The sequence below is a fragment of the Pleurodeles waltl genome, chromosome 7, assembly GCF_031143425.1.
Source record: "Pleurodeles waltl isolate 20211129_DDA chromosome 7, aPleWal1.hap1.20221129, whole genome shotgun sequence".
Taxonomy (NCBI): domain Eukaryota; kingdom Metazoa; phylum Chordata; class Amphibia; order Caudata; family Salamandridae; genus Pleurodeles; species Pleurodeles waltl.
Genome location: NC_090446.1, coordinates 1,188,167,774 through 1,188,193,911, shown reverse-complemented (window position 1 = coordinate 1,188,193,911; position 26,138 = coordinate 1,188,167,774). Strand labels below are relative to the sequence as shown.

General features: G+C 41.3%; 1 protein-coding gene across 2 annotated transcripts in view; it reads right to left on the bottom strand.

Moving 5' to 3' along the window:
* NARF (nuclear prelamin A recognition factor) overlaps positions 1-25,304 on the bottom strand; it is a 252,638-nt gene extending 227,334 nt beyond the window's left edge. For both annotated transcript variants that reach the window (XM_069200293.1, XM_069200295.1), the window contains exon 1: positions 25,200-25,304. The gene's annotated coding sequence lies outside the window, so the exon portion shown is untranslated. The remainder of the gene's footprint in view (positions 1-25,199) is intronic.
* Between the last annotated feature and the right edge of the window lie 834 nt (positions 25,305-26,138).

The following is a 26,138-nucleotide window of genomic DNA, read 5'->3' as shown; positions in this document are numbered from 1 at the left end:
CTTTATTCCATTTTATCTTTCGCTGTTGGTCCTGGGAAGTCTACTCCAAGTTCACCAGGCCCTTCTCCCAGGTCTCCTGGCTTTTTGCAGACCAGTTCACCTGAAGGGACAGCGGGCTATGATCACTAATCTGAATGCCGGACCTCAAATGCATAACTAAAATGCGCCAAGGAGGATGAGATAAATATATAGTCAACTGTACTTGCCCCGCTCCCCTTAAAAATGGGGATCACTGGCCCAGTCATTTCCTCTCATGCATTCACAAAATTAAAATCTGCCAGGAGTTCCTCCAATCACCCTCCGCCGAATGTACAAAACGAAAGCCTGTCTCTTGAACCCCATCTGGGAAGTCTATGGTACCATAACAATTTAGGGGGCACAAGTGCATATTAACATCTCCCAGTGGGCTTTCTGTTTCTTCTCAAACATCTGCAAAGTGGAGTGTAAAGTGAGTATATGTTCAAAAAGGGAAGTCCGCTCCCAAGAATTATAAAAATTTAGGATCAATACAGAGGGACTACCCACAAAACTTAATTGCACTCCCAATAAATTGTTATCTGACTATAACAGTAATAGAGACTCCCAACAGTAAAGAAATCAATAACTGAAGGCCACGTTTCGTTCTACTTGCTAAAAAAAAGAACAGCTGGGAGAGTAGGAACTATAACCATCTACATAAAAAAGATTATCCGTTTCCCATGTTTCCTGTAGCCCCACTATGCCAAGCCAACGGTGATCTTCCCGCTTGGTACTTACCTCCACCACATTCCAACTACATACGTTAAGAGCAAAAGGATGTGAATGCTTACACTTTCCCAGCTGTGTCTCTACCCTCTGTATAGAGTCATCTTGCCTCAGTTCAGACTGAACATGATTTGGGGGGTGGGGAACCGGAACATGCTCCCAGACTCTCTACTCTCTCTACCCTCTCCAACCTGTCCCTCCTCCACAATATAATTGCCTGACCTACATGAAGTCAATCATTGCGTTCCCAGTCCTCCAGAGTTTAATATTACAGGCATTAAGGCTCTCCTCAATTAATAGATAAGTGATGCTGAGCAAGGACCGTACCCAGCAATACCATCCTCTTATTTTTAGGTCTGGCGTTGACCAAGACCTTTTGATTAAAAAAAATATATATATATGGGTTTCCTGTGCGCCAAGTGGCACGAAAGTGCTGTTACGCCCCCGGGCCCGGGCCCTTAAATTGCAACAAGGTACCACGCACCGCGGGGCGGCGCCGGGCAAAGGGCAAAGGGTGGGCCCTCTGTGGCCCTCTGAGGCCTGAAGAGACTGGACTGGGCTGGACTGGGCACGGGACTCTGCCTAAACTGTAAATTAGCTGTATTACATCTTGATTACGCGGTTTTGTGTTTTGTATTGCTGAATTATAGCTGGTGGTACTTACTGCAACCAACCTATGATGGCTAACTGTAATAACTCCGCCAAAAATCTAGGGGCCACTATGCTTGATAACTACCTGGTTAAGGTGGTTAAAAAGATTAATAGCGATTGCAGAGTCTCCCTAGGGAAAGGAGGTTCCCCCGTTCAGACACACCCTAGTTCCTCCCCACATATAGTGTCTACTTTTGAGGATCTGGGCGTCAACACTGACAAGGATATGATACTAACTGAGGCACAGATACATTCTAATCCCTTAGACTCAACGGATATAATTGGCGAGAGCCCATTTAGCCCCGTGGTTATGGCAGTGACTCCCCCCCCAACCAGCAAGAGCAGTAAGAGCTTGCAGAAAGTCGTTGGGCAAAAGAGGAGTGGGGAAGGTCAGCAATTCTCGAAAGCCCCTCGAAGCAAAAACCCATACTATTAAAACAAAAGGATTAGACGGGGGATCTGATAAGCCAGTGGGTTGCTGTCATAACAGGCAGTATATAGAAAATATACTGGCAACAGTAGAGGATAAGTTAGTGACAAAAATGGCTGAAATTTTTAGCACATTATTGCTGAAAATTGAAGTACTTACCCAAGAGGTTCATAGTCTGAGGGTACAAGCAACATCGACACCAGCAGATGTACTAACGGTACCTCTAGATTTACCATCTGGAAATTGTGTTGAGCAGGCAATACTCGCGGGCAGCAGTTTAAGACATAAAGCCCCATGTAACGAAACAAGTTTGGAGGCGGAGCCCACTATACCTAGGGAACCCGAAGTGATTCGAGGGTCCCTAGAGGGTAGGCCTCAACCAACTCGAGTCCATAAGGAAGCAAGAGAGCACAACAATAATTATAATGTTAGGATTGATCTCCCACCGGAGGCCGCTCCATTTGTATGTATATTGTCAGGAGTCCCAGAACTTAGTTCAGGTAAAAAAGAAGGTTACAATGATTTAAAAAACAAAGTAGCCTTCTGGCTTACTAAGAATAGACCCCTCCCCCCTACCGTTGATGGTAAAATCTTAAATGTGAGAAGGGTGGGTTGGCTTGGCCACATGATTAAAGATATCCCAGGTGATCTGGTAATAGTTAATTTCAGGAGTATTAATGTGGTCCCATTTTTGAGAGGCTGGTGCCCGCAACTTGCAGATGGACCAATAGTCACGTGGGAACTACTAGATTTTTACCCTACGGTGTATCCCGAGGTGAAGGTGCCTTCCCAGATTAACAAAAATGTCATTAATCCTCCCAGGGGTTGGTTCGCACCAGAAAGCATTGAACCCTTGATTACTGCCGGGAGATATGGGCCGTTATCCTGCCTAGATGAGAATGATTGACTCATCGGTAGAGAAGAATTAGTTAATTTAACTTTATTGAAATCTCCCCACATAGAAGATATAAGTTGGAAGGCTATTGCCATAGATCAAAGTAATAATCCTGACACTACCCCTGTTGGTACATTGTCTGCATTACCCAATTTTAGTACGGACTCACCCTCTGCTTTAGCTGAGCCTATTGATATGTTATCAAGGTATATATCCTGGAATATAGCCGGTCTGGAGTCCAGCCAGTGTATTCCTGATTGGAGGGACTTCATAGATCAGGGCGATATAATTGCATTCCAGGAAACTTGGGCTATCACACCGATATTTCGGGTGGGGTATCTGAACTTTAGCAAGCCAGCAATTAGAGGCCAGAAAGGGCGTCCTGTTGGAGGTCTTACAATTTGGGTCCGCCAAAGTGCGGGTGTAAGAGTTGAAGAAGTGACAATTGATAGTCCAGACATAATTGCCTTAAAGATAAAATCCAACCAAGGTACAAACATCCTGTTGGTTAATATTTATGTCAGGGGCCTCCAGGGAGGAAGGGTTTCACCGACCCTCCTCCTGTTGGATGACATTCTATCAGGAACAACGACCGATGGCCACAAGATTGTGATGGGGGATTTTAATACTTGTTTTGAGCCTTTGGGTATTGAGGACGGCCCGATCACCGAGGATGAGGATCTATCCTGGGGTATTCCCCAACTCGAGATACCTCCGATTGCTAAGTGGTCGAGCTCAGCCACCTATATCAAGGGACTATGCCTGGATATGGGTCTAAGAGCTGTTAACGGAAGGGTCAAGTCAGATAGGAAGGGCAGGCATACGTTCAACAACGGCAGACACAGTAGTCGTATCGACTATATTTTGGTCGATGTGAGGCAGTGGTTTGCAGTTGTTGATATGTTAGTTACGGAACGCCCAGAGAGCGATCATGACCCGCTGGTTTTGACCTTAAGGGACTCCAGCTTTCAGAGGTCTGAGGGCAGTGGTCCTAATATAATAGAAAAAGAGGTCATTGTGAGCAATGATACGCGCAGGGTACGCTGGCCCAAAATAGCTGTGGACGCTGGGGCCCGCAGGGTGATAAGAACCTTAGTGTCTAGTTCTGTGGAGCTTTTAAACAATTGTGGCTCACAGGATGAGATTAACAGCGAACTTATACGTACCCATTCTGACTTGTTTCAGGAACTTAAAAAGTTGTTCATCAAATTTATTCCTAAACAACCTAGGACCAAGAAATACTCATCCACTACCTGGTTTGACAAAGAGTGTAGCAAGACAAAAAGAGTTCTCTTTGAGGCTATTAAAAACAAAAATCATAGCCAGATTAGATCTTGTAGAAAACTCTATAATGAGGCAAAACGCAAAGCAAAACAAAAGTGGGACGAGGAACGCTGGCTTATGCTGTCAGAAGCCTGTGGTAAACGCAATATGCAACAGTTTTGGTACCTCATAAAATGGGGTATCTCGCAGGACGCCCACTATAGTCCAGCATCTGTCTCTAATCATCAGTGGGTAAAAAATTTTGAGGATCAGTTTAAGTGTCATACAGTAGAAGTGATTATACCCTACTGTCTTGAGCCCGTCGAGTCGTTAATTTTCTCAGTTACTGAAGTCATTAATTGCCTGCAAAACATTCCCAAAGGGAGGGCCCCTGGCCCAGATGGTATTCCAGCTGACATTTTTTTGGAAGACCAGGACCTGTGGGTACCTTATATACTCCACCTGGTGAATGCAGTTGCAGCAGGCGCTAAAATTCCTGACTCATGGTATGGGGCAGAAATCCTTCCTATATACAAGAAAGGCGATCGCTCAGTACCCTCAAATTACCGGCCTATCAGCCTTATTGATGCGATCCAAAAAATCATAGCGCGCCTCATTTTAGGGAGGATACAGGAATGGATAACAGACTCAGATATTTTGACTCCGTTGCAGGCGGGTTTTAGACCTCATGTAAGCACCCTTGATCAAGCCTTTCGTTTTGCCCTTTTATATTGGAAAACAGTTTTTTTGGGTAAGGGCAAGTTGTATGCAGCTTTTGTGGATCTAAGATCTGCATTCGACTTGGTTCCTAGGACTAAATTATGGGATTGCATACTGGAACAGGGAATGCCCAGGGCTCTAGTGCGACTCTTAATGAATCTTCATGCATACACTTATGCCCAAGTCCGCTGGGGTAAGCCTGGCGAGGTTACGGACAGGTTCCATGTTTTGAAAGGTGTTAGACAAGGATGTGTCCTGGCTCCCACTTTGTTTTCCCTGTTTATTAACGGGGTTACCAAATATTTTGCAACATATCCCACGGATGCTCCCCAGATAGCGGGAATGAAAGTACCATTGCTCATGTTCGCGGATGATACCTTGTTATTATCTAAGACAAGGCAAGGGCTTCAGCAGGACCTACTCAGATTTGAGTTATTTTGTGACGAGCATGAGCTAGAAGTAAATGTTTCTAAAACAAAATTCATGGTACTAAGAGGTCGAACACAAACTGTGGCAAGGGTTAAAATGGGTGGTGCTATTCTTGAGCAAACTAATGTATTTACATATCTGGGTGTGCATTTTAGTGATAATTTTAGTTGGAAACCCCAGACTGATATTCAAGCACTTAAACATGTTCAATTGGGCGGTGCCCTTCTTAAGGAATATAAAAGATCATTTACCCGCCCGATGTCCCCACTTATGGAAATCTATGGGTCAAAAATTCTTCCCTCAGTTTTGTATGGGGCAGAGCTTTGGGGTTATAGCAATCTGGACCGACTGATGCTGGCCCAAAACAGATTTACAAGAGGGGCGGTTGGTCTTCCGAGGTCATCCCCACGCATCCCGCTCCTTTATGACCTTGGGCTCCAACCGGTGGAAGATCAAGCCAGATTTCGGCCCTTGGCCTTCTGGCGGAGGTTGTGGTCTACCCCAGAGCTGTTATTATATGCGAAAGCATGTCTCGAGGTAAGGGACACCCTAGGATCCGATAAGATTGGTTGGTTTAAGGGTGTTAGAACCACCCTTTGTGCCATGGGTCTAGGTGCCCTTTGGCACAACCCAGACTCAGCTACCTTTCCTTCAAAAAAAGAGCTGAAACAACTATATTGGGAATGGGTGGTAGGCATAAGACACTCATCCCTTATAGGTAGTTCCCTTACAACAACATTTGTACACGTGAAAGATGTCTCTGCAATTGAAATGTATTGGGATGTTATTACAAAACCTATAGACCGCAAATTATATCACCAAGTTAGAGTGGGCTCAATACCATTAAGGTGTTTAACCTCAACCTGGGGCATTGGGGGCCCAGATAAATGCCCATTGTGTACTGAAATGCGGGAAAACGTGAGCCATTTGTTCTTTGTCTGTCCATTATATGCTGCCCCAAGGAAGAAGTGGTTGGTACCCCTATGCAAAAGTCTGGGCACACAATTGGCCGAGACTGCTTGTAGGATCCTTAAAACTGATCTTTCACCTACTATAGCAATAGGGGTGGCCAAATTCCTGGGGTGGGCATGGATAATTCCTTCTGATCTACTAAAACAGTTACATGTTTTAGATAAGTAAAATATCTTGAACATTAGAACTGAGTTTTAAAGTAATGTACTTCCTTTTTTAATATGTTAAAATATTTAACAAATGAAGCATTAGTAGCTTTTATGAAATATTGTATTTATTGTTTTAATCGTTAGCACTGTTAATTTTATAAGTATTATGACGTGTAGCATGTCTTTTATGATGAAATATCGAATAAAGACTTAATTGACTTGACTTATATATATATATATATATATGTATATATATATATAAAACGTATTAAGAGATGCTTTCAGCCATACATGGGCTGTTGGTTTGTCATTCACATTTTGATTTCTACAACAACAGCATCAGTATACAGCATGAGGTCAGCCCACATCAGCCACCGGATAACTTTACTTTGAGTGACTGCATTTTACTCTTTCACAAGGTGCACATCTGCACACAAGGTAGTTCCTTTCAGTGCCAGTGTTTTTGGTTTTACTTTATTGGTCTGGTGTTGCCTTTGTGTTTAGAGTCGGATATGATAGCAGGACGCTTTCTAACAGCTCTTCCATGTTTAGCACAGGACATTCCAGCTTTATCAGTGCCTATATCATACTAATGCTTTTGTAAATTCAAAGTGGTCTTTGTTTTTTTCTTTTCTGACTGCTTCTATTTTTCAGCATACAAAATTCCATTTGAAACTGTTTTCATGAAGTTGTCTTCTTCTTAGTCTGCATGCAATAAAGTTAATTTCTAACTACGCTCCTCAATGTTATTCTGGTATGTATCATAATTGAGGGCTACAGTAATATTTGTAAACCAATTTAGTTCATATGTCCAGTTTGTATGACTGTTTGCTTTCAGAGCTCTTGTATGTGGTTATATGTGTAAACCAATTTAGTCTGTATGTCCTGCTTCAATGGATTTATAGTGTGCTTTCACAGTGCTCTTGTATGCCCTGCTTATATAGACATTTAACAAACATATCACTAATGTTAGCTCTGCCACGTATCCCAGTTTCTTGTTCTATATAGCTGTCTGTTCACTTACCTCTGCATTTTCATCTCTGTCCGTAAACCTTTGCAAGACTGTCTATCTACCTTTCCAGCCCGATAGATCTTTACAACTCTATCTTTGTATTTCTGCCTTTCCTTGCAGGCCTCTCTGCCTGTATGTGCAAGCCTCTGTCTGCCTGTTGGCGCAACACAAGCTTCTGTCTAAGCAAGCCTCTGCGTGTTTGTATGTCTGTGCAAGACTTTCTGTCTGCCTAAGCCTGTCTGTGCAAACATGTCTGTGCAAGCCTCACTGCCTGTCTCTCGGTGCAAGCCTCTCTGTCTCTCAGTCTATGCAAGCCTAGGTCTATGTGTGCAAGCCTCTTTGTGTGTCTGTCAAATTGTAAGAAAGTTTTACAAAAATATTACAAAAAAGCATTAGCAAAGACAAGAGGCTGTCAGCCAACAGCAAACCAATTGATTTGCCATTGGTTGTCAGCCTCTTGTCTTTGCTAATGCTAATGTCTGGGGTTAGCCAAGGCCTTTTTAATCTTCTACAGGTATGTGTATAACAGTTACTTGAAGGGGTTTTCAGCCAGACAAGATCCATTAGACTGTTGCTGTGACATTCACATTTTTTTCCAGCCCCTGCAGTACTTATCATGGCAGTGGATTAGCAGAATTCAGCCGCTGGCTGATTTCACTTTGAGTTACAGCATGATGCTCTTTCACAAGGAAGCATACAAAAAAGTAATGGATGGAATGCTTGAATTAATCTCAGCCACTGGTAGTTACTTGTGCTTCACCCCAGTCCATTATTATTCTGCACAGCATGCTGCTTCAGTTTGGACCCAGCCATATGCAAGTCAGTCTTGACCCTGCTCCAATGGAAACAGTCCAGCCCAAACTTCCAGGGCACATATCCTCCCTGAAACAGAGCACAAGCAACCTAGGAGCGGCTTTGCCCTGATTAGGACCCATCAGCCAGGTATACCTTTCACAAGAAGCACATCCACACACAAAGTAGTCCTCTTCACGTCGGGGTCAACTATGGCAATATGCACGTTTTGAAAACCAAAAAATATTTTTGGCTTTAGATGGATGGCCTAGAAGCTACACTAGCAATAAGTGTTTGCATAAACTACGATAAAAACAAAACAAGAATTGGTAAAGCCAAAAGGCTGGCAGCTAACGCCAGACCTACTGGCTTTGTCAAGGTTTGTCATTCTATGGTTCTTTTTCGTGGGGCTTACACTCAATAAAAAATTCTTAATGCCTTTGATAGGCACAAACTATATGCTAAATACAAACAGTTTATTCCACAGATCATCTATTTTATGACATCACCTAACCATATGCAGGAAATGCGCTCTACCTGATTGAGATGTACCAAAGGCAGATGATCTACGGAGGTAAATCATCACTATCTTTTTAGGTGCAATTGTGTGTCGTATGTCTATAAAGAAACTGGACTAACGTAAAGCGTGCATTCGGTGAAATGCTTCTAACTTGTTCACATGCTTTTTCACTCGGAATCTATCTAGAGCACTTCCATAACCATATATATATATATATATATATATATATATATATATATATATATATATATATATATCTCTCATTCTCTCATTCTCTCTCTCTCATTCTCTCTCATTAAGAGAGTACAGATTAGTGACTGATCACCTGTCTCCAGCTAGCACCAGGATATCTGTCATAACCTTGGTTTCTCAGGGAAGGTGAAATAGAATTAGTTAAATTCAATCAAAAAGCAGTTTTTAATATTATCAACTCATTTCTTAAACCTAAGGCTATGGAGAGTCAAATTCCATCTTCACAAGCTTCATGTAATGAGATTTCTTCTTATTTTTGGCAAAGATACAGGAGATTTGTAAACATTTCAACCCCTTTACTCTTCCTCGGATTAGTACCAAAGTAAAAATGGCCTCAACAAAATATTCCAACATGCTGACGGTATTTCACACCATTTCACTGGAGCAGTCTCGCTAAGCTATGATGATATGTAAATCTGGTTCTCCTAGTGATCCCTGCCCTCCTATGGTCCTACACGAATTGGTGGATATGGTCAACCTGTAATCAACTGGCTCTTGAACAACTCGGAGTCTAGCAGTAGTTACAGATGCCTGGAAGGTGACAGTGGTGAAACCACTTAAGAAGAAACCGCCACTTAGTGCGACTAATTTGTCCAACCTGTAATCTATCTCTTGGTTACCAGCATTGAGCAAAATGTTAGAGAAAATCAAACAGCCAATTAATCTAATTTCTAGAGAATGCAAATGTACTTCCGCCCTAAGCATTCTACTGAAACTGCCTTGCTAGAGGTGGCTGATATCCTAAAACCATAGGAGAGTACTCTTTAAAAATATGTTGTTTACTTTCAGAGCCTACAGAGGGCTTGGTCCTAAATTCCTGACTACGTGGTTCAAATATCAACTCACTAATAGACCATTAAGATTATCACAGGCGAACCTACGGAAACCGTTTTATTTCAGACTAAAAACTAAAGGTGACAAATCCTTTATGGCTCTTGGAGCGAAGGTCTGGAATTCTCTACCCAGTTATTTGAGGTTCATTGACACCAAACTTGCTTTTAGAAAACATCTTAAGACCTGGGTCTACAGGATCTCCGACTCCCTCCGCTATTCAATTATCCTGTAAGAAGCCTCCGATTCTCTTTTTCAGAACTGTTACTTATGGGACCTTTGGTAGTCTACCGTCCTCTGTTTGCACCAGCATCAGGATACTCCCTTGGGAGTGACAGTTGCACTCAATAAATAATAAATCAAAAGGTGATCCACATCCAACTAGGATATGTGCCAGGTTGGCATGGTGTAAAAACTGATTAGGCCCAACTCCAAAAGATTCCTTAGCTCTTCAGATGTTAACCGTTTTCCATCAAGATACAAATCCCCTCTTGTGTTGGCAGCCAACCTCTGTCCGTTTAACCATAGACATAACCGTGGTCTTTTCTACCTTTCAGGGATATTGCCAAATAGGGTTATCAGGGGAGAAAGGAGCCCTCCTAGGTGTGGTGGTTACTTCTCATGCCCATTATCCAACCCATATCCAACTTACTTGTTGGGACGCTGCCTCCCATCATAAAATTATTGGGCTGCGCAACTGATGGTAATAGGCTCTCTTCCCCTCGGATATTAATTTTTGCCAGTTGTCTCCTTTCACAAACCAATAAGTCACATGCTGCAGCTAGAACACCACATAGTATAAGAAAATGTTAGGGAGCCCCAAACCACCCTTTAACCATGGGAGCTTCAAAGTTGCCATTACGTTTTCCCATTCAAAACCACATTAGTCTATCCAATTATTGAAATGACCCATGTGCTGTGGACCAATGTAATTTTGCAGCATTTAAAGGCTTTGCAGGATGAAAATCATGTTCACCTGGGATATTCTCTCCATAAGCGATAAGGGTTGTGTCTTCCAAAACTCTACTGATCATGTAAGTCCGTCCATCACACCTCACATGTCAAGAGCGTACTGGGCTTCCTCATCCATGGTGACCTGTATCCTCACATATCTAAAGCTCCCAGACTGGGCCTAATGCTGGAAAAGAGTCAGGTGCTGCTGTCGCCAATCCCCCAAACTTGAAAATGTTACAATTCACTCAAATGTTTTCTCAGGCCATAAACCTTCCACTAGATGTCAAGCTATGCATGGAGTGGCAAGAATGAGTGCTTTGGATCCCTCAAACTGACTACAGTGGTTTATAAGAGCCAGCTGAATTCTCCAATGTGCCATTGTTGCCCATAGCCTGCGTGCCATAAGCTCCATGGCTAGGGGACAATGGCATCCTCGTTAGGTGCCACATTTTAGCGCCCAACTATCTGATTACCATCCCTCGGTTCAAACTCTTGCAAAAGGCTGAGTGCAAAGAAGCTTAATCAAGCCAAGGAAACTAGGACCGAAACCCATCCTCTCCATGACTGTCCAGAGATATTCCTAATCCACTGTATCAAAGGCTCGCCCAATGTCCAAGGACGTAAGCTCGCTAGAGATGTCAGTACACATGTTAGACGATGGAGGTTGTGAGTGGTACTCCTCCCCAGGGGAAGTTCTGCTTGATTCGCATGGACAAAAGTAACACTCCCTGCTGATATTCTCATTGCCAGGGCCTTAGAGGAGTTTTGTATCCGCATTTAGCATTGATACAAGCTAATAATATGCCAACTGCATGGGGTTTTAGACCCATTCCTTGAAACACATGTCCCTGTCATGGATTCAGTATCTAGAATGGTGGTGGCAGCATCACATCTTTTGTAAATCCATAGTGGTAACCAGACCTTTCTATCTGTGTCACTGGAGTGGAGGCATAATCGTGTGAAGTTCTGTTTCTATGCACTAGCCCAGATGCTAGCGCTACTATCCCAAGTGCATGTTGTGCACGTTTGTGTATGTTTTGCTGAAAGTTGCTGCTGATTAGTCTTCCTGTAGCACTGGTATTTGGTAGAGGATGGGGATGAAGGGTGGTGCTGCAGTCCCTTTTACTCATGGTGAAAGGCCCCTTAGGTGTGACCATCCTTTTGTTTTTCCCCAGATCACTCTACATTGTGGCCAATGACAGCCAAGTGTAAAAGCTCTCAACTCTTTGAGCTTGTGTGGGGCTGTGAGGAGCATCATTCTACAAAAAGGCTGTGTCTGGAGAACCACCTGGACTGGCCACTTGAAAGGCAAACCACCCTAATTGGTTTTGAAAATGCAAACAGTGGATCCACATCTATCTGCTTTGACTGTATAAAAGTGGGACTCATAAACCCACTTATGGTTCCTGTTTTAAGATCTATATAACCAAGGAAGGGAGTGCTCTACAAGCTTCTCCGAGGATAGCTTTACAACCAGAGCTGGTGTCTGTCTGTCTGTCAGCCACCTTCCAAGAGGTGATCATTTCAGTTAGTATCAAGAAAATGAAATCAAGCTGATAGCTCAACACTGGCTTGTTACATGGCATTTTGCCGATAAGTTTGACTGTGAGCGAACTTTTTTCCTTTTGTGTGTCTCTTCACGCTGATGCTCATGGCGGCCGTCGGCTCGTTTATGTGAAACTGTTTTACTTTTAATTTTCAGTTTATATGGCAAGACAAATCCGGTTAGGAATTTACAACACTAATAGCTCTAACTCAAGCAAATGCCAGACCAATTCCATTGCAAATGCTTGTTTAATTAGTGAAATGTGACTGAAAAGGTGCTGTATGTCCCTGGCGCTTAAGTCACCCATGATAACATATAAGTGCCATCACATGACATTTTTATTATTATTTTTTTATATCAAGGCTTAGGCTTCACTTGGAATAAGAGAATAAAAGGCAATCATTTGCAGGAGCTTCACATTGCCTCGTATGAGCTATTAACATTATTTATTACCTCAGACATTTCACAACATGAGAACGACCCAAACATAGAAAAATAGCAACAGAAAAGTTGCAAATAAACAATCTAAAAAAATAATACCCTCATAACCAACTTGCATCTACATACCATTAACACGTAAGCATGTGGTCATGAACAATTGTTCTTTGTTAAACAAACCCAACTTTAATATAATGCAAAAAATAGCTATTTAGATGCAAAGATAAGTGAACTGGAAGTCTGTTCCAGAACCTGGCTACCAGGAAAAAAAGTCCTAAAGGTGGGTGCTCCGTGAACCTTCTATAGTTTTGATACTACATAAGTAGAATCATAGATTTATAGGACAGACATCCTAATACCAACACATGCTTAAAATGAATGCAAAGAAGAGAGGCAGGAATTGCAAAACGATTGCCATCTTTTTTACTCCCTAAAACTAATCTACAGCTGAATGAAATACCAACTTAAACCCCTTACCTACTGAGGCTTTTCCACTCTCAGTGCAGAAGCCTTTTATGGTCTAGCTTGATAGCACAGCTGTCACTAGAGAATTATGTGAGAACGACCAGGAGATGGGCTTTGACTCCACCTACTTGATGGGAGCCAGAAGTATGTTTTGATTAGGAAGAATTCATATGCTTTCAGAAACAAAAGGTGCTTGCCCTCCACTTAGCCGTGATCATTTGGTTTATCTATCCAGCTGCCTGAGGTTGACCTTTCGGAGGAACAAACACAACATTATTTATGGTAGTTTCTCTGGCAGCAGCACAGATGGGAGAAGAGCAGTCATTAACCCACGTGGATTTTTAGGTCTGGCTCGACCTAAGTCCATTATTCACTTCAATTGAGACCCACCCAAAGGGTTATTTTAACAGACAAGTACCTGACTGCAGCTGAGTCTGAATATATAATAAGAAATGATCAAGGACTATAAGTTGCAGCTTTCAACATAGTAAACAGCTTGTTTACTATTATCTGGAAATCTATGAAACATCACTATAATCTGTTAACTTCCTGCATTACAGACACCCAGTCCTAACAGTTGACCACAGACATAAATTTACAATTGTATCCACATGTTCCAACAACAAGTTAGCTTGGACCTGACCAAGTGACATTTTTGATAATTCTTTTAGTAAACGCCAACCTTAGGAGACGTTTTAAAGCCAGCCTTTTTAGGTCTCGGTGGACAATGCAGCTGTCCCCGACCTTATGTGAGTAACAAAAACATTGCATTTTCTATACTACTTAAAGAAAGGACTAGGCTCCACCCACATGTTGGTGTCTCTGTGTACAGGATTTTTTTGGGCCGAAGTGGTGTGCTTCCAGTGAAAAGAGTGCTGTATTGCACTTTTTGGCTTGTAGAAAGACTTCTATTCTATACAGCAGGACTGTGCTGGTTATGGTATTAAGCAATTATCATGGCAATACACCTGGCCTGTTAAAGAAATGTTATGATAAAGGCTGTAGGCCTGACATTTATTTTGAAAAGGATATATTTTACATACATTTGTAATTGTATTATGGTTGCCTTGTGTGAAAGTTCACATTCAAAACAGCAGACCTGAGTTGATTAAGGTGACAAGCTATACGCCTGGTTGGTTCAGTGGCAACAGTTATGTTTGGTGCCATAGGTCTAATCTGTTTATTATGACTAACTGTGACCTAGGAAGTAGACCCAGCTTGTTTATTGCAAAAAGTATTTGTCAAGGCCAGAGGGCCTTTAACATTGAGTTATTTTCACATTGTGGTATAGGCTTTAGACAGGTATTTTGTTAACAGTAATCTCATCATAACTATAGTAGTCAAGGGTTTGACATTTGTCACCCACTCTGACAAACCCTGAGGATTTTCACTACCATGTTTCTTGTTAACCCTAATTGAGAGGGGTTGTATATGATTTGATAAAATGTACTTTTCTACATATTTGTAATTGTTTAATTGTATGGATGATGGTTGCCAGATAATGTGCACTGCAGTGGGCCTGTGTTGGTTATGGTGTCAACCTTATTGGTTCACTGGGAAATGTTATGCTAGGTTCCGTTGATTTACCTGTTTATTATGAATCGTTATGACAAAGCCAGTTGGCCTGGTTTATTTATTATGAAAGGCATTTGTTAAAACCATTAGACCTCTAACACTGGAATGTTATCACACTATGTTACCTGCCATAGACAGGTATTTTAGTACATGTAATCACACAGAATGCAATTTTGATGTTGGTAACCCACTATGAAAAAAAAAACCACTCGGAGGAAAAGATTTTCACTGTGATGATTCTTTTTAGGTCCTATTGAGAAGGGTTGTATATTTTATGACTATCTGTAATTTTGTATAAATTGTAATTTTATAACTGAGTGCACAATGATTGCCAGCTTATGCGCACTTCATTTGGCCTGTGTTGGTTATAGTATCAAGCAAAATGGTAATAGCTATAGGCCTTATCGGTTGAATAGGAAGTTAGGGCAGATTTCTTAGACATAATCTGTTAAGAATGGAAAGTTATGACAAAGCAAGTAGGTCTAACTTACTTAGTGTGAAAAGCATGTGCTGAAGGCAATAGGCTTTTAAGGGTCCCCTATCATTTATTTTTTCTTAAAAAAGATACTTCAGCTCCATAGGTACCAGGCCTTGAAAAATCTACTCGACCACTCGCTATGGTGAGTCATTTTTAATCAGGTCGAGCTATTTTTAGGACCTACTCACCCTTTCTGGCGAGTTGACAAAGAACAGGTTTTCTGTTCATTCAAAGTGAAAAAGACGCCTTTAATTCTTGTTCCATTTGCTCTTTGTTCAGAGACTGAGGTCAAAAGTCAACTTGTCTTTTTTCATTCTGACTGCAGAGTTCCAGGATTCTGTAAGGTGACCTGTCTGACCAGCTGTAAAAAGTGAGAAATGAAAGACTGTGTGGGTTTTTCTAGCACGCAACATTTAAATAACTAAGTCAACTGTACAAAGATTTCAAAATAGTCAGTAGCTGTGAGAGACTATTTTCTGTTCTTCAGTGTGATTTAAAAAATATTTAATAGGATGAAAACAAATAAAACTTTATTTAGTGATATGCAAATGATAAATATGTTTCCTGAAACCCAGTTTTCACAGATTATTAATACGCTACATAGTTTTATCAGTAAAGCTGCAAGTTAGTGAGAAGGTTTGTGAACATTTCTTGGGAATTTACTGTCTGTAAATTACAGTGTGCTACCACATCATGCTTTAGTAATATAGCTATTAAAAGTGAGTGTTTAAACATAAACTGGGAAATACTTCTGCTTTGAAGGCAAAGCTATTAGTAAACTAAGACAAGTCATGGATCATGTGTACACTATATGCAGGCTAGATTATTATTATACATGGAGCAAACATTTAGTCTGTTTAATCAAACAAGAGAGTTTTTTTGTACAGCAGAAATGCTGAACTCACATATTTGAAGGTGCACTCATATGTGAGAATGAAGGAAAAGGCGACTCTGGAAAATAAAGTACTTGCCTAGTATCACACAATTTGAGACCCATTTACGGATCAAGGATATTACAGTTATGTCGAGTAGATTATTCAAGTTACTCGACCTGGAGGTATAGTAACAATTTAATTATTTTGTTTAGGCCTGGGTACTGTTACCGGGTCACTTGCTTCCCATTTATTTAACTTGCAGTGTGCGAATTCTGCTGGGCCACTTTCTGGGATCCATTATCAAAGGCTGTTTTTTTTTACCATTCCAAGATGGTCAACACAATGGTTGTAAAGGTGGCGGCCATTCTCAGACTTTAAAACAATACGAGGCTATGTACAATACTGCTGCAATGATTATGTTTGTTACTGCAACCATATTCTCACCATGTTTAGGTGGCAGCATATTATCTTTTTTTCTACTTATATTCTTTTAATTTATCTTGCATATGTTGTTGGGTTTCTGTGCATTTTATTATGCTTGGGTCACAGGGTGAATGCTAGAGTGAGTGGATGGATGAATGGATACATAAGTTCAAAGATGTATGACAGACTGCATGTATGATGCATTATTGAACACTTAAACCAGTCAGTGACACAAACGTACATTAATTCATAAGCCAAACTTTCATTGCCAATGCTTGTTTTGAAAATTGGTATTACAGACCTACCTTTTAATGGGTACTGCACTACTTAATTGTCTTGACTATTATTAGAGTTGTTTTTAATAGATTAGTACACTTTTCGGAAAAAATTCTCACAACGCAGGTCCACAAATCCTCTCCAGATCTGGTACTTTACAAGAGTTCAAGCTATACATGATCACTTGCGCTTCCAATACATATTAGAAAAATAATTTAAAATACTTCTAAGCACATTACATTTGAGTTTACTTCCTCAAATTGCTTAATGACATGGGAATGCTAATTAAAAAATTAGGCTGTAAACATTAGTCTATCGTTGGTCACATCCGTGTGGAGTTAGAGGTGATAACAGACCTCAAACGCTTCTTTTGCAAAAACAGATTCTAAAATGTTGACCTGCATTTAGTTCTCAATTTTAGCGTGTGTTTGTGTATCCTTGCCTGTGTGTCACATTTTCAGAGTGTGAACATAGCTAAAATGCAGCATTGGTGTACAATCCAACACTAATTTCCCATACATGTTAGGTTTGGGTTAATTATTCAAACTCCTATTTTGCCATTAATGGAGCCCATAACTTGACAGCATGATTAAGTGCCAGCCCATATTCTGATAGGGAGATATTTGCATAAGTTTGAGATACTGGTAGTCTGTGTTTTAGAGTTTATATCTGTATAAAGGATATTACTGCCGTCTTCATTCGCAGACAAGCATCCAAAATTGTTCAATATTTTTAGCAGCAACTACATGTAACAATTCACTGGCAACGGGCCGTTTGGCAGAGCCACTTCCTGCATTAAGCAAAATGAAATATTCAGAAAGTCCGCTTTCTGCATTACGTAAAATGAAATATTCAGAAACTTCATAAATACTGGTGATTCTCAATAGAAACTCATTGACTATACAATCAACCAGCCAGGAGTCCAGAGCCTTGCACTGCCAACCTTTATGCATCTCAACTAGCGCCTGGCAGACTAATGCATGTTTTACTTAAATGAAGCACTCCTCAAACCTGTCTTGGATACACGAGTCCATCCTCTTTCTGAACATGTTTAGATCAAGTGGAATGGAGCAATGGGATACTTATAAGTGATGGTCCAGCACTAGTACAAGGTTTATGGTCCAGAAAAGGGGTTGAAGAATGCGAACAACACACTAGAAGAAGTTGGGAAGGTAGAAAAGTTGTAATGGAATGTGATGATATTGATATATTTTTAATGTCTACTCATCACATAAAAACCTGAAAGGTGCTCAAGCAGGGATGTTTTTAGAGCAAACGAGAGCAACAGTGAAATGGTGCACTGAATACAATCAGTACAAGAGCAACAAAGACTGACAGCTCGGTCCATCATCCAGTAACTTACACAGGGCTGGGGTATTACCTCATAGAAGTGTCGCCAGTTCCTTCTGGAAGAGCAGGCGTGGGAGGAATTCTAAGCACTAGCAAAGAGAAGGCTTGGTTTTTCCTTTCCTATCTTAATTCGTATAAGGTTACTGCTGCAAACATTCTGTAACTCACTTGAGATCTTGATTTCAGCTATGGTGCAGTACTTGTATTTACCACTTTGTAAATTCAGAGCAGGAGGATGTGTGATTTCCAGTAGGACTTATCAGGCAAATAGCAGCAATGACGATGCACTTCACAGGAGTCGGATGTGATTCTGAGACACAAGCGAGAAGGTCACTATCTCTGAAAGCTGAGAAGTATATTTTGGTATTTTATCCACAGATGCTTCTATTATCCAACTCAATGGTAATCATTTTATCCGTCTCAATAATAGGGCTGCATTTGGCCTACTGAAATTCAAACCTATAGGGTTATGCACAGATCACTGCAGTGCTCTACGTCCACTGATCTGTTTTATTTTTCGCCAGCACATTATACATGGGGAAAACATAAATTCCTCATATCATTTTGTAGTTTATTACATGGTCTTACACACTTATCGGTGCTCAAGAGTATGTATAACCCTATGAGTAACATCCTTGCTCTTATGGCTTCAGACCTACCAAAATAAAAAAAACTTCTCACTTACGTACTCAATTTAGAATCATTCCTTACCAAAAACTATTTGCAGTGCTCCACTATTAATATTGTATTCAAATGAAACAATCATCACTAACTTTCCACCAAATGTGCCCCATTCTAGTTAGTGCCTGGATAACCAGAGAGCTATGTAGTACAGTCTAAGTCGAAGCCCTTGCCATGCGCAGATAGCTATGCTTTACTGACCTTTTGATCAGATTTCAAGCTGGCTCTTAGGGCTTTCCTCAGCAGGCTATACTTCCATAAACTACCTTGAGAAAGACGACATGTAATGTTTGTATTGTTTCACCTGCACAGAATTTAACAACGCAGGACCGAAAATACACATAAATGGAATTCCAACCGATAGTAGGAGCGACTATTAGCCCTCTCACAAGGCTATGAAGCAACTCACAGTTGTCACTGTGATGCACGGCCTTTTCACCTGTTACACTCAGTAGAATAGTCTACCAATCCTTTCTGGGTAAAATCCACTGCGATTCCCATACGGGGGTTCATATTTCCTTATAAATTAACAGTCCCATGTGTTGCCATGTTTTTTTTAACCAGCTTTATTAGGTTTTATAGGATTCATAATAGCTTACAGATCAGCCATGCTGATCAATAACGCATATTAAAGCAACATTGATCCCACCATCACCTCTTTATACATGGCATATTTTTCCAGGTCTAACAGGAGCTACTGGATCTTTGCACTACAAACTAGAACATTTTTAAACAACAAGCCATATAAGCAACAGTCTTATTCTAGACCAACTCAAGGTGACGACGTAGCCATTCCAGCCCCTCGGCACACCAGACCCACATACCCACCTCTCTATTTTGTGAAATTAAATCCTAGTGCCTGGAAAGCGTGAACTTGTATTTTGCAGCCCCACCCTCATCGCCTCATCCCCTGGATGAGTAGATGTATGTGAGGCGGAGCAGTACTCTGCAGAGGGGTCTCCTCCGTCAATGAGGAGGTTTCTCACTCTTGCAAGGCAAGATCCTCTTGAGGCACCTGTAAATCTCCTAGCCTGTAGTTCCCAATCCGCTGCTATGTGTTACCTCCAAGTGTTGCCATGTTGCTGCCATGTACAAGCAATAGGTATGTTGCGTGTCGTTGGGAATCCCACCAATCCCAAGAGCAGACCAATTAAAGGAAAAACAGGGAGCAGCTTACATACTGAAAACCAATTCACCACCATCAAATAAAGGAAAGATCAGGAGGGAACATAGGCAACATGTCAGAGACTGGATTGATATGGGGATGACTCCCATCTCTTCTGCACATACAAATGCAAGGTTTGCAAGAGAGGGAAAGTAAACTAATGGAGAGAGCATGCCAAGGACAGCAACAGGATGGTGATAGATCCTTCCTCACAATATTTTGGCAGAGACTCATAGTAAGGTCAAGAGTAAGCACTTCCAAGCTCGATATAAATTGCCTCTAAGAAGGACTTAGGTAAGGACCCAAAGACTGATATCTGTGTCTGATTGGGTAAAGGGATATGACGTAATGACACGTTGAGTTCACTTTCTGTTCATATATCCGAATGCTTTTGCTTGAAATTGTACGTTTTCACTATTTGAAAGAAATAAGTGTCAAAGACTAATTCCAGTGTACCTTTAATTTGATAATAGTAAACCAGGTTATTTACGGTGCTCAAACCGTGGTCATAGTTGCTGTATAAACACAATAATACTCTATTATTACAATGAATCAGAGTTTTGTAGGAGACCTGCACAAGAACCAAGGCAATGCCACTGAGTCAGAACAGCACAATACCAGAAAAGAAGAGTGAACCAAAATGTACCTTGACTAAGCAAAATGTTACTTGATAGTGAGAGAAATCACTTTTCTCTACTCTGTTGTTATAGGATGCTTGTGACTAATCTCACATCATCAGGTTGTACACCCTAACAGTAACACTTTAGATACAGTGCCTTAAGTTGCGACCATATTGTTTCTTACATCTATTTTATTAGCTGCGATGTAGGGTTTTTTTTTATGCTTTTGCTCCTCACTGGTGCGAATTGTGTCATCTTGGGCAAACCATTTTACCTCACGGGGACTCAACTTCCTCAACTGCAAAGTTTGAAGCATCAAGAAGCTGTAGCAGTGTACTCACTATACAAAAAAACACATCTGTATGCTGCTTCCTGTGTTGCACCCTACTCAAGTTGAGTTTTTACTCTGAAACACGCCTGATTTTACTGCGCAGTTTATTACATAAGCTGGCTCAGTGAGTTAAAACACTTGATGTTTACTGACATTAGTGATGATCTGCAGGTTATAAATTAAAATCCTGAGAAGACCAACTCAGTTTTCATGTATGATGCAGGTATATCGACTATCATTAAACTGGGTAAACGCAAGATCCATTGTTATTTAATGTATCTAGAAAAAGCAGAACCATGCCATGAAGTTTTTAATTATCAACATATTTGAATTTTCTTCCATCAACTGTGCATTCTACCTATAATAAATGTAACTATATTTAAGAAACTTCTTAGGGTGCACTTATCGAAAACAGTGCTGTTTTTGACTGTGAATAACTGACCATGAGTGTTGTGTGAACTTTGGTTCACTGCATTAAACCTTCAACCACCTTTGTTTTTTAATCAGCCTCACAGCTTCGTCAGTGTCAAAATTTCTTTAAAAAAATTTAACTTATTGAGCCTCCACAATATACTCAATAATGACTGTTAGACTTTTCATCCTTGGCGTGGTGTCTCTTAACTTTTTGCCTCTGCTCCCCAGGTTGTTGATGTGTGCTGGACTCTGATTTTACTGTTTTTGTTACTCTGGGCACTTTACCACTGCTAACCAGTGCTAAAGTGCAAGTGCTCCTTTACAAAATGTGTATCTAATTGGCTTATCCATGATTGGCATATCTGATTTATTATTAAGTCCCTAGTACGGTGCACTAGAGGTGCCCAGGGCCTGTAAATCCAATGCTACTACTGGGCCTGCAGCACTGATTGTGCCACCCACATAAGTAGCTCTGTAATCATGTCTCAGACCTGCCATTTCAGTGTCTGTGAGTACAGTTTTAACTGTAAATTAGACTTGGCAAGTGTACCCACTTGCCAGGCCTAAACCTTCCCTTTTCTTACATGTCAGACACCCCTAAGGTAGGCCCAAGAGCAGGGTGCAGTGTATGGTTAAGGTAGGACATATAGTAACGTGTTTTATATGTCCTGACAGTGAAATATTGCTAAATTAGTTTTTCACTGTTGCAAGGCCTGTCCCTCTCATAGGTTAACATGGGGGCTACCTTTAAATCTGATTAAAGTGTAGATTCCCTTTGGGAGCGGATGGACATGTGGAGTTTGGGGTCTCTGAGGTCACAATTTAAAAATACATCTTTTAGTAAAGTTGATTTTAAGATTGTGTGTTTGAAAATGCCACTTTTAGAAAGTGAGCATTTTCTTGCTTATACCATTTCTGTGACTCTGCCTGTTTGTGGATTCCCTGTCTGTTTGACAGTTGGGCTGGTTGCGCCACACACTAGACAGTGACACAAAGGGAGCTGGGGTGTAGTCTGCATTTCCTGATGAGCCATCTGTGCTAGGAGGGAGGGAGGGGAGAAGTGGTCACTCACACCTGAAAGGGCTGTGCCTGCCCTCACACAATGCAGTCTCCAACCCCCTGGTGAGTGTCTGGGGCCTGGCCTGGCCAAGGCAGGATTTCACATTCAAAAGAGACTTTACTTTGAAGTAGGCCTACTTCAAAGGAGAAATTGGGTATAAGAAGGGCACCCAAAACCACAGACTTTAGAAACCCTTCTGGAAACAAGAGGAACCTCTGCCTGGAGAAGAGCTGAAGATCTAAGGAAGAAGAGCTGCCCTGCCTGTGACTGTGCTTTGTGGAGCCATCCCGCAGTTGCTGCTTCTACCAGAGTAAGAGGGCAAAGACTGGACTTTGTGTGCCTTCCATCCTGAGAAGAAATCTCCTAGGGCTTGATTTAGAGCTTGCCTCCTGTTGTTTGAAGTCTCAGAGACAGCAAAGACTTCTCACTGCCTGCACCTGGAGTCTCTGGAGAGACTCCTACTCTGCCCTGTAGTGCCCATCCAGTTCCTGGGACCCTGAAAGGAGAAGGTGGCAGCCTAAAGACAAGGAAATCCAAGCACAGAGCGTTGTGCGGGGAAAAGATCGACACAACTCCGATCTGCGGCTGAAGAAACGACACGCCGGCAGCTCCACAGCTGAGAAACTACTCTCGCTGGAAATGCAACCGAAGAATCGGAGCAGGAGAAACAACGTGCAGCATCGCTGATGGAGGCTGGGAGATCAAAACCCGCGCTGCGGAGTTTTCGGATCATCGTGCGGCTGGATTTCCAACTCAAGTACTGCTGGGTGTGGAAAAACAACGCAAGGCCTGCACGGACCCAAGAGTGCTGACCGGATCGACGCCTCGCTCTCCTGCAGAGAGAAGAAACGACGCACCCCAACCCGGCAAAAGGAGAAACGATGCACGGTCCCGCTCGTGAGTGGAATCAACACATCGCAAGCCCTTTTTGATGCACACTCGCCCTTGCTGGGTTATTTTTGATGCGCCCAAGGTACTTTATCACGCTGACAGCGTTAGTGTGTGTTTGAAACTACTTAAAGACTCTTTTTGATTTTTAATTGATAACTTGACTTGTGTATTGTGGATTTTTGTCGTTTTGTTTAGATAAATATTTCCTATTTTTCTAAACTTGTGTTGTGTCATTTTGTAGTGTTTTCATTAAGTTACTGTGTGTTTGGTACAAATACTTTACACCAAGCACTCTGAAGTTAAGCCTACTGCCCTGCAAAGCTACCAAGGGAGTAAGCAGGGGTTAGCTGAGGGTGATTCTCTTTCACCCTGACTAGAGTGAGGGTCCTTGCTTGAACAGGGGGCGACCTGACTGTCAACCAAAGACCCCATTTCTAACATTTGGTACATCGACTATCATTAAACTGGGTAATGGCAAGATCCTTTGTTATTTAATATAACTAGAAAAAGCAGAACCATGGCATGAAGTTTTTAATTATTAACATATTTGAATTTCCTGCCATTAACTGTGCCTTCTATCTATGACAAATGTAACTATATTTAAGAAACTTCGTAGGGTACATTATTGAAAACAGTGCTGTTTTTGACAGTGAATAACTGATCATGAGTGTTGTGTGAACTTTGGTACACTGCATTAAACCTTCAACCACCTTTTTTAATCGGCCTCACAGCTTCGTCAGTGTCACCATTTCTTTAAAAAAATGTAACTTATTGTCCTCCACAATATACTCAATAATGACCAAAAGAAATACAAACCAACAACCAATCATTGCCCAAATACCTAAGAAAATTTGTGAGAAAGGTTACTAAAAAAGAAATCATATTTTATCCACATCTTTCAATTCCTCGCGGAGTATGCAACATAAGACGTCTGATCCGTGAATGTGACAATGCTTCACCAATAACGGCTTGAACCTTTTCAGATGTATATGATGCTCCCAAAGACAACTGCCAAAATGACCAAATAAAATCTGAGGATAGTATATCACTCATTACATCAAAACTAGCTGAGATACAAGTCATGGCCCATTTGCCCCATTTTATTATGAAACTACTACACAGCATTAGAGACATCCTGAGAGCCGTTCACAAAAATAAAACATGCATGTAGCGAGTTTCACTTGCTTTAAGTTTTTTTTTAGGCCTAAAAAAATATGAGTCATAAAAAAAATACTGTCAATACTTTTTTGTTTCCAGTGTATCACCAAATTATTATTTTTCAGTTTTATTTACATGACTTAAAAAAGAATATTGGGGACACGGGAGCGCACACCTTTTTTGTTCCAAAACCATTTGAATTTTGGAGACCAAAAATATACACGGGATAACCTCATCACCAAGGTGGCTGCACTATGTGTAAATGTTACACGGGCGAATACTTTTCAGCTATTAAAAAGCGTAAAATGAACAGAGAATTCTTTAAGTCAAAACTAAAGGAACGGGGCCTCTATGTCAAAAGTGTTAAACATCATTTTGGAGGCGCACTGATGCTTCAGACTACAAGGGTCTTGCGGGCAGCACCTATAATGCGACACTCCTGGCCTGAGTTGTACGCCTAGAAAGGTAATCTTATTCCTGAGCGATCTTGACACCTTTATTGTGTGAGTCTCGCGTATCCGCATTCACCATAAGACTGTCAAGTTTAGATCCAAGAACACTGGCCCTGTCTCAAACGTTTGCCTGCAATATACTTTTTAGCTTTTATTCCCAATTTCTACGGAATGCAAAAGTGTAAGTACTTCCAAAGGTTATAAATCAAAGATTTAACAAGGTCCAGGTCGAAAAGGGATTTACCGTTGTTTGCTTCTCACATTAACATATGCGGACCCCTTCTTGAAATACACAGCAGGCTCGAACAAAAACCCAATAAGCTTTCATAGTATCTATGCTCCTCCCATACAGCAATAGTTTACACGTCCAGTATACAAAACACTAACCAAACTCCGCTATCTCTCGCCTTCAGAAGACAACAGCAAAAACCTCCATTCATCGGCTCTTCCACTATCCCAGCATGCAGCACTTGAACTACTGAAGAAAATCCGACCGTAGCCTAGCCGAGAGGATGATCATGGACATAGAAAACGGTGCTGTTGCTGCTGCGAGTATTCTGTGTTGGGAAAATCCAATCGCCATCTTGAAATAGCAAACACGAATCGTAACTAAATTATTGATCTCATCTTTCAAGCATGATGCTAAAAGCCTGTTTGGGGACGTTTTATTAACGTTTTGAAATCTTAAACCTGGAATGCTCGTAAGTGGCACAAGATCTGTGTGGCACTTGATAAGAAATCGCAAGAGTTCGGTTCTTCAAATCTGTTCTGAAGACATTTCGTTGTTTGAACCTTGTCTGCTAAGTTTCCCATGCTTGACTAGAAAGGTCCGTCTCGTTTTTAGGCTTTGTTTATGACTGCCTACTTGCCAGAGATCTTATAATGTATACCGCAAGGTGCTTTGAGCCCGCCAATTGCTTACCATTCCTTGATTTCATTGTCACTCTTTGGTGGCTCCAAATTGACCAGCATGTGCTGGTTTCATTTCCTCTTCTTTCATGTGGAGCATGGACCAAGTACTGATTGCTTCAACTTGATGGTGTCTTTTTGCTGCTTGCCCTGTGAGTAAGGTTTGAGGCACTATATTTATTTCTTCTTCCCCTGTCCTCATCCGTGTTGCTTCTTCCCCCACCCACCCCCTGTTGTCAGTGTTGCTTCTTCCCATCTAAGCCCCCCTTTGTCAACCCTGCCAGTGCCTGAACCCGCATCAACACACTTGGTTAGTGCTGCCGCCAAGAACAAGGAAAACACCAACAGCTTCTTCTTGAATAAGGTGCTTGTAATAAAGACGCTCTGTGGTTGTAGTTAATTTCCTTTATTGCAAAC